General features: G+C 35.3%; 1 protein-coding gene across 4 annotated transcripts in view; it reads left to right on the top strand.

The window, feature by feature from the left end:
• Positions 1 to 22,628, top strand: part of LOC106880286 (tachykinin-like peptides receptor 99D) — a 630,110-nt gene that overhangs the window by 92,519 nt on the left and 514,963 nt on the right. For all 4 annotated transcript variants that reach the window (XM_089347886.1, XM_089347889.1, XM_089347890.1 and 1 more), the window contains exon 2: positions 7,683 to 7,735. The gene's annotated coding sequence lies outside the window, so the exon portion shown is untranslated. The remainder of the gene's footprint in view (positions 1 to 7,682; positions 7,736 to 22,628) is intronic.

The following is a 22,628-nucleotide window of genomic DNA, read 5'->3' as shown; positions in this document are numbered from 1 at the left end:
CACCTGCTGCAAGCGTTTGAATCTAATAAAGTTTCGCTTGACCCCCATCTTGTGAGAGGAACTGTACAGTGAACATTTTATTGATTCATAAACGAGGGCTCTCTCAGTGGAATAGCGTCACCCCTCTTCTTTAAGGTCTCAGAAATTCAACAGCTTGCAATTTGCATGAATCTTTTGTGGTTGGTTGACAAGAGCGTTATTCTCTTTCATTCTGGAACGTACCTGTAATGAAAAAAGTGAGTAGTACGTTGAGAAAGTAAAAAAGCTTAGAGAAGTCATTCAAATGAAATGGGCCGGACAAGAATTTGGAAAAGATTCACATGTACCATGTGAATGCGCGAAGTCGCATATCTTTGGCAGCAAATTAGGCAGTCTACAAATCGGACAATTTAGTGGCCCCAAACCTATCATACACCTAGGATATAGCACTCTCTGATGTCCACATATTTGTTCCAATGACGAACATTTTTCGGGGACAATAAATTGATTGCAGAGACAAGCTGAATGTGGTTTTGAATAAACTGATACAGCAGTTCACACAAAAATTGGTTCAAAAAGTGTATTACGAGAGTTATGTTCAATGATAGTACAAGTGCATCGTTTGTGATGGAGGCTTGTGTTGAGTAATTCTTTTTATATAACGGGAATTTACTCTACCAAAGTTAACAATATTAACTATACGTAGTAGTTAATAAAACTGTCATGCACTATTTTGCATTAAATTGCATACAACTCAATTAAGAGCTACACTGGGTTGCTATAATTCTACTTGTTTTATGGATTGTAGGTAAGCAAAACCACGCACTAGTCTATGCGATTTCTTCTTTCAACTGCTTGCATATTCCTCACAAGAATAACGGAATACAGGGATGACTACAAAATAATAGAGCTTTATATATCAGTCGCGTCATCGAATTTTTTACTTCCTTTTGTTCAACACACACATATATATGTATATGTGTGTCAGTGCATACATATATTTAAGTATATATTCATGTATCTACATGCATACATAAATACATACACACACATACAGCACGCACACATACATACACACACACATACAAACATAAATACATACAGACATACATACATACATGCATACATACATACATGCATGCATACATATTTACACACATACAAATCACAAATATGCGTCTAACCCACAGACAGTATTTAGAGAACTGAAGATGGAAAATATTACTGTTAAGAAAGCCCTCCTCTCAAGAATTTGAATCAATCAGGTAGAAAACCTGGACTGAATAGAGGAACTTCAATCTCAATGCATCGTGGCTAAATCGCTAAAGAGATTTTGTACCAACATCAACAGTTAAACATACAATTGACCCGGAAATTTTCATCGTAGCTGTAGGCAAACTGCATGACGGGAAGGCACTTGGAAGGGTTAGTGTTAGGGTTAGTTGGATACTGGTATAAGAGGCTGACATTTTACACTAATTGGTATATTCAAAAGTATTATGGAAGATCAGATTGAAATATTAAATTGGCGCTACGAAACTCATGGTCAAGAATGAAACTAGCGAGTTACCTGAAAAATAGAAGTCCATTGCTTGCCTAACTATTATATGTAAACTGTACACAAGCTGCCTCAACCAATTCCTCCAGGATAATTGTGAGTCCAACAATATAGTGACTGATGAGCTAGGCGGAGAATGTGCCAAACAGCTTCTGATAAACAAGGCTGTACTGTTTGAGATTTTAAAAGAAAACATCGTAGCAGCCTTACAACATATAGCTCGATTATAAAAAGGTATTTGATTGTATTCATCATGCATGGCTGCTGATGTATCTCCATTTGGCATACGTGCCAGCTACTTTAATTGCTGCCATTGAGAGGCTTACAAAGACGTGGGCAACAATCCTCACATTTAGTACAGAGAGTGGAACAATCATCTCTAATGCCATAAATATTTCGAAGGGAATATTCCAAGTCTCTCTGTGTTTCTGTTCATTTCGGCGTTAAACCCATTATCATTCCTGCAACACAAAAAAAAAACGTCTGCATATTAGGGTCTGAAACTGCAAGAGATATTAGGATGCCCCATAATTTTTCTGTGGGTGACCTTAACACTTATACTAAAAGTGGCAACAATACCAAAAATATGCAACTGGAAATAACATTTTCAGATGATATTGGAATGGAATTTGACCAGAAGAAATGTTCTTAATTGTTGAGCGGCGAAAATCGGTTTCCCATATACAACAATTGTGCATCAATGGTCTCACTATTTCTCCTGTCCCACACCAATAATGCTACAGTTACCTTGGCATACATGTATGTATGTATATATATATATATATATATATATATATAGAGAGAGAGAGAGAGAGAGAGAGAGAGAGAGAGAGAGTGAGAGAGAGTGAGAGTGAGAGAGAGAGAGAGAGAGAGAAATATAAGGAGCAAAAATACTGGAGATTCAGTATATACATACCCATACATATACACATACATACACACACACACACATACACGTATATATATATATACATATATATATATATATATATATATATATATATATATATATATATATATATATATATATATATATATACTCTTTTACTTGTTTCTGTCTTTTGACTGTGGCCATGCTGGAGCACCGCCTTTTAGTCGAGCAAATCGACCCCAGGACTTATTCTTTAGAAGCCTAGTACTTATTCTATCGATCCCTTTTGCCGAACCGCTAAGGTACGGGGACATAAACACACCAGCATCGGTTGTCAAGCGATGTTGGGGGGACAAACACACACATACAAACATACACACACACATACATATATATATACATATATACGACGGGCTTCTTTCAGTTTCCGTCTACCAAATCCACTCACAAGGCTTTGGTCGGCCCGAGGCTATAGTAGAAGACACTTGCCCAAGATGCCGCGCAGTGGGACTGAACCCGGGACCATGTGGTTGGTAAGTTAGCTACTTACCACACAGCCGCTCCTACGCCTATGTATATACATACATACATACCCTAATATATATATTTACTGAGAGAGCGCGGGGGAGAAACAGATACTGATAATACGGGCAGCCCGACAGACGAAGAAAATACCTGTTAAAAGTTGCCGTAGTTTTATAAAGAAATATAATCAAGATTTTAAGTATTCACCGCATCACAATCAACAATGTAGCCACTCTAAGACACATATTCAACAAAATATTTACGGATCTATGTATAATATCCCACAAGATCGCATAACAATAGAACTACCTCTTCACACCAGAATAGCCAATCTCATAAAAATCAGAGACAACCTCAAACACAATATGTCAAATCTACACACAGCGTAAATATAGAAACAGCATCAAACGAGTAAACAAGGAGATATTAAATAAAATCATAAGCAAATGATATTTAGGAGATCGGCAAATATTTTTATACATCTTAAACTACAAAACTGACAATAAATCAGTCTTCAGAGTAATTAGCATAATCATCAACAACAACGATCACAGCACACTCAGTACCACAATATCTATTACAAACAATGTACACATACTGCAGTACAAAACACGCTCCCTCGTCAGACATTCTCGAAAATCAATCAGAGTAATTCTTCGAAACTTTAGGTAACAACAAAACGAAAAATACGCAATTTATCCATGGGCTATAATTTTTACACCTCTCTTTGATACGCCGTATCAAAATACGCCCGAAAATCAGTACAAAAATGTTTATTCAAAAGCCTCCGATGGGACAAACCTTAAACATACATCTAAAGCATGTAACATCGCATTGAAGAGATAGCTGCACTCACCGTCATATAAATCTCCTCTTAAGAACGGCATCAAATTCTCAAAATCAGGAAGGTGAGCAAAATTATAACAATTCCGTATGTCAGTAATACCCATAGTCAACTATTGTAATACTGACACGAAACCCTTCAATGTATATCCTCAGCAATTAGACAGTCTCATCGTTGCCACTTCTAATTCACATATCCATTTAAACTCACATTTAAAACATGACGTTTTAACATCACTATATTTAATCACCTCATTATGCACAGATGTAACGGAACTTACCGAATGATTCTAACAACAAATATTTCACTCATATACCATTTTAACTAACATTGGTATTACCAAATGTTTCGACATCATTTTCCCCTATTTTCTCATTCAACATCACCGGAAGGAACATTACACGTAGCTTAACATGTAGTCAGCTGGCTAACAAACTTCGTATCAAGCCTATCAGGTGCGCATAAACAATTCCTGCAAGTTTTTGAATGCAGTACTAGAGAGAGCTACCTTTCATCCACACGTTCAAGCTATAAATATATGTATGTCCCATACTTCTACAAAACATGTATCCGATTTCATATGCAGATAACATCACACATCTTGCCATAATCCTCCTGATAATACTGCACAAGAAATTCAGCCTACAAATATCACTTGCTCCACAATCGCAGACTTCATTTAGTATCTCATATATTCAGTCTCTGATCTTACCAGGGAAACCAGAAAACGTGGAATAGAACCAACAGTCAAATATAATACACATATCTAACGCCTGTAAAATATTCGGTATTACATACAACTGCTTCACATTTACAATATATATGCATGTAAAGAAATCAAAATGATGCATATCTATAATTTGAGCAACGCTTGCTACCATATTTAATCACCAGCAGAACAGCGATAATGTATAATTGGTTCTATCATGGATCATGGTTTTCCTACTTAAGTCTCAAATTTTTTCCTACGAAAGAATCGTTTATTTTGATCACTTTCTGAGGAGGAGAGTGAGGCATTTAAAACAGAGTAAACATCTGGTACCATGAATGTGATAATATTCGCAGTGTCATCCATAACTATATGCATATATACTTTCTATCTGTACCTTTTACTTGTCTCAGTCATTGAACTACAGCCATGCTGTAGTACTACCATGACGAAATCAGTCTCTCGCTACTCTGAAAGTCGAGAATGTCGAGTATAGATGGTCCACCACACAGGCGAAACATAAGTGTAGCAAGAAACTGACTGGACTAATAAAAATACATACGTACAGACATATACATACATAGAGACATATACATACCTACATGTAGGTGTAGAGGTCCGTTTAAATTATATTTTTGAACGTTCCTTCTACATTTATGCCGACTCCTCCAGCCCTAAATCAGTAACCAGTTTTTTCTCCCACTATGTAAAAGAGAAACATGTTTTATCTACCAACGTAGCGTTATTCAGAACGGGTTTTAAAAATATACCTTATACTACGTGGAATTTCGCTAACACGATTATGGCTGAAACTAACTTCACCACCACCGACGAAAAGAATATATACATACGTGTATGTGTGTCTGGGTGGGTGGGGGTGCGTGTGTGCGTGCATGCATATATATAACAATATAATTGTTGGCGAAGTAAACCAGTGTTCAACGAACGAAATTCCCTGTGATATTTGTTATAAAGAGAGTCACAGACACACGCTTATCACTCAATCAATAATGCAGCGCAATCAATAATGCAGTGAATCAATGACTGGTCCTTCGTGAGTGTGTAAACATCGTCGTTATTACTTATCAATTGTGACAGAAATTAAATAAATGATTAAATTAAATAAGACAGCTGCACACTTTCAACTGTGGTGATGTCATTTGTTTTACAGCTTCCGAAACAGAAGCTACATTTAAAACAATAACAAAAATATAACCACTTGTTTGTATGTGTGTGTGTGTGTGTGTGTGTGTGTGTGTGTGTGTGTGTGTGTGTGTGTGTGTGTATGTGTGTGTGTGTGTGTGTGTGTGTGTGTGCGCGTGCGTGTATCTCTTGTCAACTAAATGCAGCCATGATATTTACAAATAAAGGTGAAATGCAAAGGCGGAATGCAAAGAAAATCATTCCTACAGGTGATGCCTTTACACCTGTTTCTGGTATATAGCCACAATCGTGACTGTGGAAAGAAGTCTGTTCCCCAACCATATAGTTCTGTGTTCTGACAAAAAATGTACCGAGCTTTAAAAAATGGAAGATGCTTCGATCAATTCTACACGGAGGTGTCCCAGCCGAGTTGCAGTCTAATGACTAAAAGAAGAAAAAGATGAAAGATAAACTATAATTATCTCTGTTTTTCTGTGTAACTGCATATTTTCATTTGAGAAAAACAAGAAACTAAATTATAGTTGCATTTGATGTTTAGAATAAGGAAGACAAACTATATATTTAATGCAAATTGCTATGATGAAATACATTGTGCATTATGTACGGATATGTTTATGGTTTCCGTTCATTTAATATATTTGTTCTACATCTACACACAACATAGTTTATATTACCCAAGTGTGTTTAAACCAGACATAGCGATATCTTCAAATTGAAATAGAGAGAAAAGAAAAGTTAATGGTATTACAACGACACTTAGGAGATTGCTTACGAGTACTGAGCACTGGCACACCATGACAACACGCAGTGTGCTAGAAATACAAAACAAATACTGTTTAAATTCAAATATACAGTCATGCAATCTTCTAACGAAGACTCAATTGGATAATTTACTACTCGACACTTAATATATATGATGTGAACTCTCTCTCTCTATCTATCTATCTATCTATCTATCTATCTCCACTCTCTCACGGCATATGCAATCGCGGCGTACTCGACGTTCCGATCGGACCAAGAAACCCATGTTTCGATTCGATGTTTTTTGTGGATTGTCATAGTTTCGTAATAGTGTGAGTTGGATTATATTATTACATAGTGATTTTCTCGGACATTTGGTATATGGTTTGTGTAATCGTCCTGGATCGGAAATCTGCTGACCATTTGCGGATTGGTGCGTGATTCTTAATGATAATTTTCTTGCGTAAAATACGGGCTGCGTCATATAACACTTTTAACGTTTATGTATATATTTTTCTATATTCTGTGATTTTGCTTGTTTCCATATTACACTACTTCCATCCCGATGGTTTTTCGACTTTTCTTGCGCACGATGTTTTGCTCAGAATGCTTCCAGATATAATAAATCGATATGTGTGTGTATGTGTGTGTGTGTGTGCGTGCGCGCGTGTATTTGTGTTTATCTGCATACACAAAAATATTTATTCTTTGATAAATAATTAAAACTTATCAGCTTCTTTCCTGTAGATTTAGTACAATGTGATCTGAGATAAAGAATCTTAGTTCCTGGCAAGAAAATTGATCTGAAATCATAATTTTCCGATAATTCAGTCCATTACCTGCTCTTCAATGTTTAACTCCGTTCCAAGAATATCAGAAGAGAGCAGTGGGTAGACTTCATGGATTTAATGAAACACACTAATAAGTATAACTCATTAAAATATCAAATAAGAATGTCACATACGAGCAGATAGCCAGGTGATTGTTTATTGAGGAGAGGGTTTTAATAAATTGTGTCCACTCTTGTGTATACAATAAACTTTGGCTTCATGAGATGAAAAGGCAAACTCAGTCATAAGATTGAAGGTGACAACGTTATAACGTGCAGCCGAGTATCTTAAAGCAATTAATCTCCCTCGTTATTCTTACTGGCGTTCTGCTTTCGTAGTAAACATATACCAGTAATTAATTAGCTAGTTCGTGTTTATTATGTGTAACTAGTGTCAAAATTTACAAATATGAAACGAGAAAACTACACTGTAATGCAACAATATACTCATTTTATTTTCAGATACAATCTTACTTACGCATTGTTTGTGCTACCATGATTGAATTAACATATTGGTGAGTATATATTTTAAGTAGTTATATCTTTGTTCTTATCGTTCACAGTTTTCTTTGTTTTCTTTCACAGTCTTAGATGAGATGTTCGAGTCCCAGATTGGGTTATACCAGAGGACATCATGGTTTTTATATTTTCTGTTATGGCTGTTTGTTCGTGTGTTTGGAGTGGCATTGGGATTTGGTGGCGTTGTGTTTAATTTGTTGTCTCATAGTTGATTCTTATGTATCTAGGTTTGGTTTGATTTTCCTTATCGTTTGGGATTCTATTATCTAGGATATCTACTCAACATTTAAACACACTAATCTAATTATATGTATTCGTCTAAATTTTCTATTATAGTTCGTAGAATGTGCTTTTTGTGGCTATAAGGCCCTTTGACTTTTGTTTCCAGGAAAGTAGGTGCATCCCTGTGCGCTCAGTCACTATTAGAGAAAATTGAAATTTTTTGTTTTTGGTTTTATATGTCATCTAGCCACCTTCGTTATTTGATATATATATATATATATATATATATATATATATATATATATATATATATATATATATATATATATATATATATATATATATATATATTCGTGGGCATATATGCATATATCTATGTACATATATCTATCTATGTGTATTTGTGATCCGATGATGAGTTTACCGATGTCTCAGTCATTTTGATCGACTATAGAGATACATCTCTACCTTGGTTGTTGCAGGTAGAAATGCAAAAATATTTTAAGAACGCGCAAATAATATAGCATTAGATGACTTTTTTTTCCTTTTTGTTTAAACAATTTGTGTAATTTTATTTTCAGTATTGCTTACAACATCTTCGTAGAGGTTAATTAGCATCATATCAAATATATACGTTGATGTTCTTGATCGGGAGTATAATACAGGTGTTCTGGAATACATCGCTTTTGTTTTTATTGCTTTCACAGCAGTCATTACCGTCGTACTAGTGTCTTTTCAGGTGTCAATTGCGACAGTGGTGGTGGGGGTGGGGTGTTTGTTGGTGGGATGGTGGGGGTGGGGTGGGGGTGGGGGTAGCAGTGGTGGTGGTAGCAGTGGTCGATGGAGTGTACGCATGATTGTAAGGACAGAACCAAACGCATTCCAGTGCTGAATCTTAGCCAAGCGTCTACAAATTATATTTGTCAATTTATATTTACCAATCATTGTTCATGGAAATAATACTGTTACTTTATAGCTACGTATATTGTTTCTTTATACGTAGACATTCCAAGAATAATAGGAAAAGAAGAGAGAAAAATATATGTTAATAGGAAGTAGACGTTGCAAAAACATTATATAAATTTGCAACGGAGAAAATAAATCAGCTTGATGCATTATCTGTGTTTATCTAATCAGCTTCTTAACAGAGAGATATTGTTGTTGCAGCTGGAGTATTTGCTAGGTCAACTCTTGTTCTTGAGATCTGAAGTCATTCCAATCATATCTATCCTTTCTACTCTTTCTTTCATTGTTAGAACAATTTTATAATAAATATCCTACTTTTTTTTAATCCTTACGATATAAATTAGTAGAAACTAAGCTGCTATTTCTGAAGTTCGTGTGACACGAATAGGTTCATTCGGCAAATGTACAGCTTACGTACTCTATGCTGATAAATGCGAATATCTGTGCATGCGTCCGCATAACTTTCTGGTTTATAGACAAGAAAAATAACGCCCACGAAAGCAGGAATGCAGACCGTTTCAACACAATAACTAACGTATTCAAACAAGTGTCTATACTAATAAATACGACTTTTTGTGATCTTATCTTTATGGCGTCTTGGCATATAGATTCCTTTGCTACTCTGATCCACCTAGCTGCAGTACAAGATCGGACCACTTTATTGCACCTTTAGTTTTTATGGTCAGCAAAATGCAATCTAAGAACTATAAGAACGAAAGTAGGACTACTTATTGGTTGGAGAATTTTAATTTACGAATTTAGAAATTAAATGTAAACAGTGAGATAAATTGACATTTTTTTATCTTCGTCAAATTCTATGCAAATGCTTCACCAGTAAAGTTGCTTTCATTTGTGTTTTGGAATAAGATACTCTGTTGTACCAATTCCGTTTTGATCAAATTCATACTCTCCGAAAAATATAAACATGAAACATGAAGGGATAGAAAGTTACTTCATACTAAGTTCATTCTCTCGAGCCAAATTAATTTTTCATTCAGTTTGTAAAAATTGGACTAAAATTTGCAAATGGTATAAGTATTCATGTTCATTGAAACAACGTTAGAAAGATTAAGCAAGTTACAAAATGACAAATCAAGATAAGAAGTGAAAATAAAAGATATATGGAACGATATAAAATACTAGAATAGCGAAAACGTGCAGATGCCAGCAAGAAGGTGAAATATACACTAAGTCACCATTACGACGACTTCAGAACTTAGGTGAAAGTTCCGACTTTGTAGATTTTCATTTATGTAAATAAATATCAGTTTTATTACGTCATATGTTCTTTTTTTATAGATTCTTCAAGTTTATAATCTTACTTAGGCCAGAGTGTAGCTTTTTGTTTTTTTTTGCTGGCAAATTATAAATGTTATAAAAGAAAAAAGACTGTTAAAATAAAAATAATAATGGCTATAACAGTGACAATAGCCTGTGATATGATCAGCATCGAAAAATACCTTAGGAATGAGAACCCAGGTTCGAAATTTCCCTAAGACGCCTGATGAAGGCTAGAGGGTATATCAGACGAAACGTTTTGTTAACAACAAACAAGATGAAGACAAATATCTGTCAAATATAAATAATGTAAATAATGTAAATAATGTAGAGATTACAATATCACACATGCCCTTAGAGTAGAATGCCACATTAAAGATATGGTTGTTATTTCCAGTCAAATTACTCTGTATACGATTTCTCGTTGGCTGATCAGAGCATTCTATACATAAATGTTCGTTTATTTATTAAACAATTATAATGTAACCAACAATCAGATAAGGAGTTTATATGAGGTTGCTCGCCATCCTCTAATTAACAAATAAATTAGTCCCATGTCACACCTTATTCTCTTAACATATCGAATGGCGTATTTTATAATATAGTTCTAAATAAGCGAACTTGAAATAAGGAAGAAATTATTGCCTTTTGAAAATCTTTTATCTTAACTCTGCTCACTGAGATGACCTGGTTTCAAACAATAGCAATTGATATTAATTATTTAAGCCCATGTCCGTTTTTACGTTCTAAGTTCAAATTCCCCCCGACGTCCGTCATTGCTTTCTATCCTTTCTGGGTGGGTAAATAAATATTAGTCGAATATCGAATGGCTGTTATCGAATAGCCTCCTCCTACAAAACTTCAGACCTTGTACGTATAGTAGAAAGTATTATGGGTTTATGCCCATATCCAGTGCTGCGATTACATCAACGCACACAATTCAATTTTCAGGAATTCGACACTTAACTATTATTGATTATATTCCTGAATTTATATTTTGCAAATCGAATGATTATATAATATATTTACCATGTTTGACCGATAAATCCACAAGTTTTTTTTTTCCATTCTGTCTCTGTTTATTTTCTCTTATTCCTTTCAGTTGAAGGCTCGAAACGAAAAAGACTTTTATATTTTCCCGCACGCCAAACTAATACACTTCCCTGTTGTCTCTACATCTGTCTTCCTCTTTTGTTTTTCTATACATTTCAACTATATATATATATATGTATGTATGTATGAATGTATATATATGTATGAATGTATATATATATATATATATATATATATATATATATATATATATGTATGTATGTATGAATGTATGTATGTATTCGTTTATTTGTTCCAGCCATTTGACTGCGGCCATACTGCAGCACCGCCTTCCGTCGCACAAATCGACTGTAGGGCTTATTTTTTGTAAGCCTAGTACTTATTCTATCGGTCTCTTTTTCCGAACGGCTAAGCTACAGGAGACGTAAACACACCAGCATTGGTTGTTCATGCGTTGGGGGGAGACAAACACACACACACTCATATATATATATATATATATATATATATATATATATATATATATATATATATATATATATATATATATATATATATATATGTGTGTGTGTGTATGTATGTATGTATGTATGTATGTATAATACAAACAAGTGGCACGTAACGAATCAGATCGAGATATTTGGCTACGTAACGCATTACTCCTCATTGCGTGGTACTATCTTGCACCATAGTTCTAGAACTATTTTCACTTACAGAATATTCTCTCATAAACATCTGGTTAATGCTAATTTCATAAATACTCCCTATAAATACAACACTTTTAATACTTTCAGTAGTAATTAGGTACGGTGCCTGTTAACAACATTCGAAAACAATCTAGCCTATGTCGTGTGATTTCACTTCCTTGCTAGAGATTATATGAATGACAATATACCGTTCTAATACAAAAAACTCCTCATCGTTCAGGAAATATCTGGAAAACACAAGAGAAACCAAATCATTAAAGGGTTCTAGCAATTTGAACTTCTGGTTCAGATATATTCTTTTCTACTCTAGGCACAGGGTCCGAAATTTAGCGGGGATGGGGCCAGTCGATTAGATTGACCACAGTACGAAACTGGTACTTAATTTATCGACCTCGAAAGGATGAAAGGCAAAGTCGACCTGGGCAGAATTTGAACTGAGAACGTAAAGACAGACGAAATACCGCTAAGCATTTCGCCCGGCGTGCTAACGTTTTCGCCAGCTGGCCGCGTTTCTGGTTCAGATATATAAATACTATACCTCAGGGGAAATTTGTCAGTTAAAAGTATACCTTCCTTGTTTAGTATGCTGTAAGCTGGAGTCGAATAAAACGGTGGATCGTTGCCTATTCTTTCTCAATATGACAAATATACAAATGGACAAATATGTAGCATATGGATGACAATAGTGAAGATTAAGATTGTGGATACTTAAAACTAACGCTGCATGTCTGTTGCGGTAGTAATATTTTATTTTTTGATTAGTAATCAAAAAGGACTTGCGGAGCTATTTTCAATTATAGAATATTTTCACTTAGAAATGCTATTAATGCGAATTTCATAATTACTCACAATTCTTTAAGCAGTAATCAGGCATGGGGCCTGTTGACAATTTGCGAGAACGATCTAACCTATTTTGAATGTTTTCGCATTTTCGCTTTCACACTGAAGATTATACCAACGACAAGATACAGAATGAAATCGATTTGTCTTCTGCTAGTCTACTTCTATCAAGTCAGCATCTTGCAGAGTTTCGTAGCGATCCTTATTTAAATATATCGATTAATAAAAATATATATATATATATATATTAACATAATTCAAACAATTCATACAAAACACAAGCAATAAGAGGTTGATTGACTGCTATGTGAACGGAAAATGCAAAAACCAGGTGTTTGAGAATATGTCAGTATAATATTTTTATTTTGAGTGATTAGTGGCGTTTAAAGTGCTTCAAAAAATTCATTAAAGCATTTGTGACAGTTTGAAGAACAGAAGCTAATAATAGCTGAGGCATTAATGCAGAAACACAAGCACACACGTCTCCACACACGCATACGTGATTCTGTTATTCTGTTATATATATATGCATATGTATATATGTGTGAGTGCGTGAATGTGTGTCTGTGTGTGAGGTTGCGCGTGTGTATTTGCGCACGCGCAGGCGTGGCTGTGTGGTATGAAGCTTGCTTCCAAACCACATGGTTCCGGGATAAGTCCCACTGTACTTTGGACAAGTGTCTTCTACTATAGCGTCGAGCCGACCAAAGACCTTGTGAGTGGATTTCATAAACGGAAACGGAAAGAAGATTGTCGTATATATTTCTGCGTGTGTGCTTTTGTCTCTGTGTTTGTCCTTCCACCATCGCTTGACAACCGATGTAAGCTATCAGCTCGGCAAAAGATACTGATAGAATAAGAACTAGGCTTACAAAGAATAAATCCTGGGGTCGATGTCTTCCGAGTTAGCACAAATATGTTAAAAGAAAATGGACAACAAAACCAAATCAGGACGAGTATATATATGTATGTATTAATGTATGTATATATATATATATATATATATATATATATATATATATATATATATATATATATATATATATATATATATATATAGGTGGAACGGAGGGTCCATCTCGCTTGAATGATTCCCCACTTAAGCATCATTCGATCGTTATTGTGTAAATGGTCCTGAGTGAGGAGTAAAAACTCCATAGACCGTCATTTAGACATTTCTGCGTGATATTTTCGATAGGTAAGTATTGAAATGTGCTAATTTTAACAATGTCGTTGTTCCCAAAACCGATACAGAAGTACAAATTGTGACTTTCTGTGTAACTGGACTTATGATGGGAAACGAAACATGGACTTTCCCTTAAAAAAAGACAGCAAATTATTGTGCGAGCTGTCATGTATCAATACAGAAGCTCACAATGCAACCTTGAGTATCCATCTATAGCTATAATAGATATTTTAACTTTTGGCACAAGGCCAGAAAGTCCATGGGAGTAGTTAAGTCGAACACATCGACCTCAGCGATTAATTGGTACTTATTTTGTCGAGACCGAAAGGATGAAAGAAAAAGTCCACCACAGGGGAATTCGTATTCAGAACATAATGGTGGCGAAATGCCACTAAGCATTTTGTGCGGCGTGCTAACAATTCTGCCGCATCGCCGCCTAGCTTATAATTATAATGATGTAGTGGCATGAGGCATGCTGTTGTAGACGGCATTTGAAATAGTGATTGTTTTGACTTGGCTTTAGGAGGATGTAGAATTGCGGTTTATGCCTTAACATCTTACAAAGAAAATGGCATGTTAACGTGATCGAGTGGCTGCCGGGTTACATAAAACGGCTTATGGAAACCTGCAATTCAATGAGATGTTACAGAGGTCTATCTATTGAGATTATTATTGGCTGATTTCTGTTTGGCAAGTATTTGTCTGATTTCACATGTCAGCAATACGACGCGTTTATGAAAAGTCTTATATTCTATTTTTTCATGTACATTTGTGAGAAAATACAAATGATATTGTTTTATTGACTAGTGAGTTATGGAAAACTTTACTAATAATTTTAGTAGATTTGGCCTCGAGTGAAAAGAATATTCTCTATTCCATAGCATTTCCTATGATTGCATTAGATTCTTACTCAATTGACGGGAGATATTTTTCAGTGTATGAAAGATTCCTAAAGAAACTAATGGATTTATCACACTGTAAATGACACTGAAGATTTTAGTTTACGAATAATCAGTTTCAAGTGTAGTGGATCCTTCAATAAGATAGGTGAGAGAGGAGTATTCTTTTTAAATATCAACGGTGTCTAGGAGTTATTTTTGTAATGAGAATGGATTTAGTGGCATTTAGTTTATTCTGAGACAGTAAAAGACTATACCAAATAAAATCTAAACAACCAAGGAGTTGTATTTTCTTGACAATGCTAGGTCCTTAATAATCAACGAAGAGTTTCGACCTTATCCAAGTCAGTTTGCAGCGGATTATTTGCTATTTTGTGTCCTTAGTAACAGAAGGTCGGTACTCAAGATAATTGTCATTAATCAACGGAGGTTTTCAATTCCTTCCGGAACAGATTGTAGAAAATGATTTCCTACTTTGTATCCAAGATAACAAATAAATATTTGGCGACGAAGATATTTGTTGTTGACTCTAAGATGAATTACTTTGTAGCTGAAATGAATTTAACCATCTTAACGTTTTGCTCTCAAAACATTTTGCTCGTGTCAATAAAATTGGGACCACAGACCTGAAAACTTTTGATATCATTACCAGTAACTATACAAATTATCTCGCTTCGAAACATGCCTATGGCATCTCAGAATTGGTTACAAACCCATCAACTTAAAATGCTGACGTGTGCGCGTGTCATTATGTTTTTTTAATCTAGTGACATAATGAAACAAAGCCCTGGCTGCTGTATGTATACCTTAAGAACTACAATTCTCGAAATCATCAATTTTAAGAAGTGGACGGCCATATAGAAAGTAACAGCGCTTTTATATATGAATGTTGTGAATAGCCGTTAAAGTACTGCTATACGACTATTTCATGATACTATATATATATAAGCACTTACACACACACACACACACACACACACACGCACACACACATACGTCTAACACGACCCATTGTATGGTTGACAGTCGAATGAATGTAGTTGTAATGGAAATATTGTATGTAAGTAGGTGCACTCCGGAAAAAGGGCTGCAATGGGAGAGGACAACGGAGAAATGAACTGTTGAAATGTTGCAGAAGGCAACGGGTTGTCATTGGATTACTGGTGTGGCTCTAGAATTAAAATAATATAAACTGAGCCTATGCAGTCACATGAGAATATGTAGTAATGAATTACTTGAAAAAGTAAGGCGTAATCGCTTAACGCGTGGCTGGTGGGAGTAATTAGAGAATATGCTTTGATATTGAAGTCCATGTAGGAAATTGCTTTGTTGGTGCAGTCTTCGGGTTTGTTGGTATTATGCCGAAATGGTATCCATCTTCACCATTGGCAAAGAGCAGAGGATACTGGAGCGCATCGTAGGATGTAGTTATTCCTACAAAACCTCTTGGTAAATAATATTCTTTGTTTTCCCTTGTCAATTTTATTTTGGCTTCCTAATCTAGAGCTGCCAACATTTAATTGCTCTTGTGGTAAGCATAACTCTTCCAAGAGAAGTTCTACCTCAAGCATTGTTTGACCCTGGGATTTATTGATAGACATTGCCAGACTGATACGAATAGGAAATTGCACTCTTCCTAATGAAAACGGAATTTCTGCTCCTAATTGAATGAGAGAATTCTGGGTTTGAAAACATCATCTCCTTTTCCGCATTCTGAAATTATGGTGGCCTCAATAAGATGTGGAATCATCTTCTTTATCACCAGGCGTGTCCCATTGCAGAGTGTTAGTGGATACTAACTCCTCAATAACATTACTGGAGTTCCCACTTTCAGTTCGAATTTGTGGGGAGGTAGTCGTGGAGGCTCCAATGAATTAAGAATTTCTGTTGAATAATTTACCACCTCTTCTGGATCTGGGATTGTATCAACTAACTTATAGATGTGAGGACTTCCAGGAAGGTACTGCAGCAGCAATTGTCCGTAGAGTGCTGTTTTTTTGAGCCAATTGAGATTGTGAAAATTTTTTGACCAATAGATGTAAAGGAGACAATCAATTTCTGAAAGTTACTTCGCAAAGAATTACCTCCCTTCTCAATGTAACCTAGGAACGGTTATTTCCTACTCTCAGAGGGCCCGTTACTCATTGTATGAATCATTTTAAGATCCTAAAACCATCGGTGTAACATAATTAATGTATGTTCCCAGTTTGGAGAAAATCAGTTGAGAAATACAGCCACTATAATCTTTTACACACACACACACACACACACACACACACACACACACACACACACACACATACAAACGCAAACAGAACTGGATTCATATTATTGATTTTACACCAAGACTTGTCGCAAAGCATTTACATCACGTATACATAAAAAAAACTAGTGAAGCATTTAAAAACGCAACGAAATTATACATAACATAGAGACTTCAGTATACATACGTGGAAACAAACAGAAACTGTATCATGAATTGAAAAACTGCAGTGGATTACAATGAAAGGCGATCTTTTTCTATTTAGTAGTAGGCCCTCCTTAAGCTTTCTGTAGTATACTTTCGTTGTAGCTCATTGCGTAAGGATTTCGCTTGACACATCATGATTGATTGTCAATGCAAAGAAGATATTGCTTCATTTGTTTCGATAGAGTGAAGTGAAAATTTTAAAAATGTAGAAATTGAAAATGCCTGAGAAGTAAAATGTTGCTATATTTGATTACTAGAAAAATGCTAAATTTTCGCTGAGATTAATCAAAGTCATTTACACTCACAAGCCCCCTAAACTCCGAAAGTGGGGATTTTGTAATTTTTTGTTTTCAATAGCGGAGTTGGGGGGACTGCGGGAGTAAATTCCCTTAACTGATCTAAGCGAAAATTTAGTACTTTTCTAGTAATAATATATAGCAAGATTTTAGGCCTCAGGTATATTCAATTTCTACAATTTTTTTCTTTTCATTCCACTTTAATATTCAATGTGAAATATGTACATTATTTAACATCACGGTACTACATTTCAACATACCCTTTCTATCGGTAGCAGCTAGCAGTATACGGAGATGTGTATGTGCGCGTGTGTCGGTTACGACTACGATGGTTCTTGTTGATCTGATCAACGGAACAGCCTGCTCATGAAATTAATGTGCAAGTGGCTGAGCACTCCAGAGACACGGGAGATTCAGCGTGACATAAACTGTGACAAGGCTGGCCTGTAGAAATACAGGTACAACAGAAACAAGGAAAAAGAGTGAGAGAATATTGTGTTGAAAGAGTACAGCAGGGTTCGCGACCACCCCATGCCGGAGCCTCGTGGAGTGGTAGGTGTTTTTGCTCAATAAACACTCAAAACCGGTCTGGTAATCGAAACTGCGATCCTACGACGGCGAGTCACTGGGCCATTGCAACTCCACCCCCACCCCACCCACCCCACACACATACATACTTATATTATATATATATATATATATATATATATATATATATATATATATATATATATATATATATATATATATATATATATATATATATATATCTTTGTATGTATATATGTATATATATTCCAGAAGTCAGAGGCAACAAGAGAACGTGAAATAATTCTTCTTGGAATAGTGAATGTATAAATAAAAGCGTGTAAATATTCGTTTTAAAACACTATTTTCGATAGCTTCGTGTTTCCCTGTCTCTACAAAGAATGATAGATAGATGGAGACAGACAGACAGACAGACAGACAGACAGACAGACAGACAGACAGACAGACAGACAGACAGAAAACATTGTCAATCAACAAATGTAAAATGTCGAAATCATAAGACTGCAGATATCAACCTTATTCTTACCAACTGCGAAAGCATGTCTTCTCGATATTATCAGATAGCTAAATGTAGTGTTATACTGAGAGAGAGAGAGATTTCGTGCATAGCATTATTTAATTTGTGACTAGTTTTGAGATTCAATTTTGTTTGACCCTTGGAGTTCATATTCACAAGTAACAATCACATTGCATATTACATTTTCCTCGAGTGAAAATTGAGGGTAAGAGAGAGAGAGGGAGAAAAAGTGAAACATGTGACGTAAGAGATAGTTCTGGTCTTGGCTGATTGCCGGTTTCTCATTTGAAAATTCCGAAATTCTCCGTTTAATTACACTTAATCTTTTAGTACTAAACTATAAAGATATAATCTAAGTTAGAATATTCGCTATTCTTAAATCAGCAAACGCCCATATTAAAACGGTAATGTTTGAAATTTTATGATGATATTGTATGGAAGCACGTTAAAGAATATTAGAACTGCCTTGACCTGCAAACTAGTACGGTAGCTAGCATCCAAATACCTTAATACACTCTAGTAATCGACGCAACATGTACACACAGAGATAGCACATGTACATTAGCTTATTTGTAATTAAGCACACTAGAGAAGCGTGTATACAGATATACACAGTAGTTCATGCATAGATATGTTTATACAAGCAGACTTATATACAGGCACATAAATGTGCATATAATTAGATACATACACATATACATAAGCGTGCAGGGTTACAAAATCATATCTATGCATTTATATTTATAGAGATGCATACATATACAGATTTTAGCTACTTATAATTCTGAGAGTGCATATCTTGATTTAAGTATCTACAGGCACATGAACAAATATATATTAAGAGGTTACACAGGTTCAAATACAAATATTCATGCTCATATAATCTATGCTTTCATTTAATGTGTATATTCGCATGCATATGTACACAGTCACATGTGCATACACACAAATACTCACATACACACATACACACAAATATATATATATATTTATGTATTTGTCTATGAATACATATAAGCACAACACATATAAACATGCCCCTAAATATATTCCAGGATACTTAAACACGCACACATGCATAGGTGTATTGGTACCGAGATGTGTAGACTACACATATAGTATTTCTAGCCGAGCTAACCGCAGGTATTATTATCAATGGTTGTACGTGATTAAGGGGAATAACACTGAAATTGAAGATTACGTAAAATTTGGGAAACGTCAAATATTATAAGGCCCTCAGTTCCTTAGGAATTAAACTGCACATCCATTGTGATGGTATTCGAGTGAAGTAGTTAACCTAGAACGTGCTTATGCATATAAATTTTATCTCTCAGCAAATGTTAAGAGTCTTTATTTCTATTCTATTTCAAGGGAGTTTTTTTTGGATTTCAAGGGAATTCGTTTTCTGTGAGTGTGTGTTGAGAGTTGTGCGGTGAAGTGTTAGCTATGAGTGTGATAATATTTTGACTATAAGCTTCGTTTTTATGTAAAAAAAAGAGTATGACTTCACTAACGTATTTTCATATCACATTGTATAGAATATTCTTGGTTTCCAGGTTCATGAACTATTTCCATAACACTGTGTAGTCCCTTGCAAGTAGTGTTCGGAAGTATGGCTTTCTTGTTCGGAAAGTATAGTTTTCTAATAAGAATTAGAAGGAAAGACTACATATGCTTTGGATGTTTGATTATTTTATACAGCCTATAGATGAACAATAATTTTTACTTATTAATATGTCGACTAGCTAAGAATTCGGGTTGTGTTCGTTGCAGTTGTTTGCTGGGGCGTAGGTACTCGCTTAGATCAGCTTAGAATAATTAACGGAAGCGAACAGTTGCGCTTAGTTTGCTGGAACAAAGGAGCTTCATTACTTTTCTCTTGACAATTTTCCAGTGTATGTCGTGCTTTGTTGAAAGCTTGTTTAAAGAATCTTTTGGCTCTGGGTGTGCTATATTTTGGTTATATGTGGGGTGCTGAGCGAGCATTTTCTCTCATATTTCTCATTTTCCGGTTGACCAGTTCTTAGTTGATCCTCATTATATATGTTCCTCTGCGTATAGACCCTCATCATTGAATATAGAAAAATTTGTAAACATCCGCTTGCTAGTTGAAAGTGATTAGTGTAATTGATATAATCGAATCTAAGGTGTTATTATTATTTTCATGCTCTTAACATTTTATGTAATTTAATGCTTCATTCGGTTTACAAATCCGATTGTGTTATAAAATCTAGAAAGTTATTTGTATCAAGATTGGTTACCATGATAAGAGAAAAGTTGTAACTATCATAAAATGTATTCAAAATATATTTTAAAGTCAACCATTTTTGTAGGAATGTGTGTAAATTTAAGACCATTTAAACATTATATCTTTCATATCTCTATAAGGAAACATAAATCCATTGGGTGACTGTGTATCTAAAAAGTTCTGTCACGTTGGGTCGCATTAACTTTCTGAGTTCGACACCTAGGGCAAGCATCTCCTAAATAGCCTGAGTCGACAAATGATTGTGCGTGTATTTAGTAAACAGAAACTAAGTGGAACCTCGTCGTACGTGCGTGTGTACATATATATAATCATGTGTGTGTGTCCATGTGTGTGTGAGAGAGAGGGAGAGAAAGAGAGAGCATGTGAGTGTGTGTTGTGTGTGTGTCTTTGGGTGTGATTTGTGTGTGTGCATATCATGGTGTTTATTCTCACACGGCTTCGCAACTGTTGTTCCTTTATACACCGAAAACGTAACTCCGGTAAAGTATACCCAAAGAATAAATATCAGATACAACAACAACTAGGATCGATTTGTTTGGCTAAACTCAAGGGAATGCTTCAGTATGGTACTCGATATACCAGTTTTAATAAAGGAGTAATGAATTACAGAATATAGTCTTACAAATTATTACACAGACAGGATGGCCGGGATAGGAATGCTTTTGATCGTAGCCCTGTTCCATCATGCATGTCCGGGTAGTTTGGGACAAAACAGTAATAAAACAATATTCTCTAAGGATTATATAAAAGAATATATACAGCGAAGTATTATTAGGAAGATAAATAGAAGTATAAATCATTCATGTGTTTAATTTTGCAGACACATAGTGAAATGAGATACAAAGACCTATAGAGATAGACAACTAGATACATTGGATATAGAAAGAAAAATAGAAACAAAAATAAGAAATGTAAATAGTTATGTAAGAAGGTATTAGACAAATGAATAAATTGAAGTGTGCAATATACAGATAGAAATTTAAGCATGTAGGTAGGCGTGTAGAAAGTTAGCTAGATATCTTTTTATTATAGCCACACAGGGCTAAATACAGAAAATGGACAAATTACAAAGTAGAGCTTTGGGGGGGGGGATAATTTGGATCAAAAGGGATCGCGGGAAGAAAAAAAAAAAAAAAAAAAAACGTGGGAGGGGGCGATCAATAGGGATCGTGTATCACAGTCGATGTAAAAAACGGGGAACAGATTAGGTTTATCCGTGGAGAGAAAAGCCTACGGAAAAGACCACGGTCACCTCAGGCTTTTTTTTTTTGAAGGTACATGAAAGTAAGTACCTTCTCTCTTTTTGTCTCTTTTTGTTACAAGTCTATGCTTAAAATGGTGTCGTCTTTCATTCTTACCATTCTTGCCACATTTACCCATTTTTTATTGAAACTTTCATTCGACAACACTTTCCTCTCTATCCTCATCCTCCTTTTCAAGTGGTACTTGAAAAAGTTGACGAGGGACTGACCAGAGAGGAAAGTGTTTGTTTGTAGACCTTTCAAACGCGTCCACCACACGCATTCTTTTGCCATAGCTATCAGTGTTACAAAAACCGTTTTTCCTTCCCGTTTAAAGGAAGGTGGCGGAACAATATTCACGATAGACTCGGCTGATAAGTGGGCTCGTCCCACACG

The sequence above is a fragment of the Octopus bimaculoides genome, chromosome 2 (assembly GCF_046866305.1).
Source record: "Octopus bimaculoides isolate indiv1 chromosome 2, ASM4686630v1, whole genome shotgun sequence".
Classification (NCBI taxonomy): Eukaryota; Metazoa; Mollusca; class Cephalopoda; order Octopoda; family Octopodidae; genus Octopus; species Octopus bimaculoides.
Note: the sequence above shows the minus strand (reverse complement) of the source record. Positions and strands in the feature narration are given on the sequence as shown.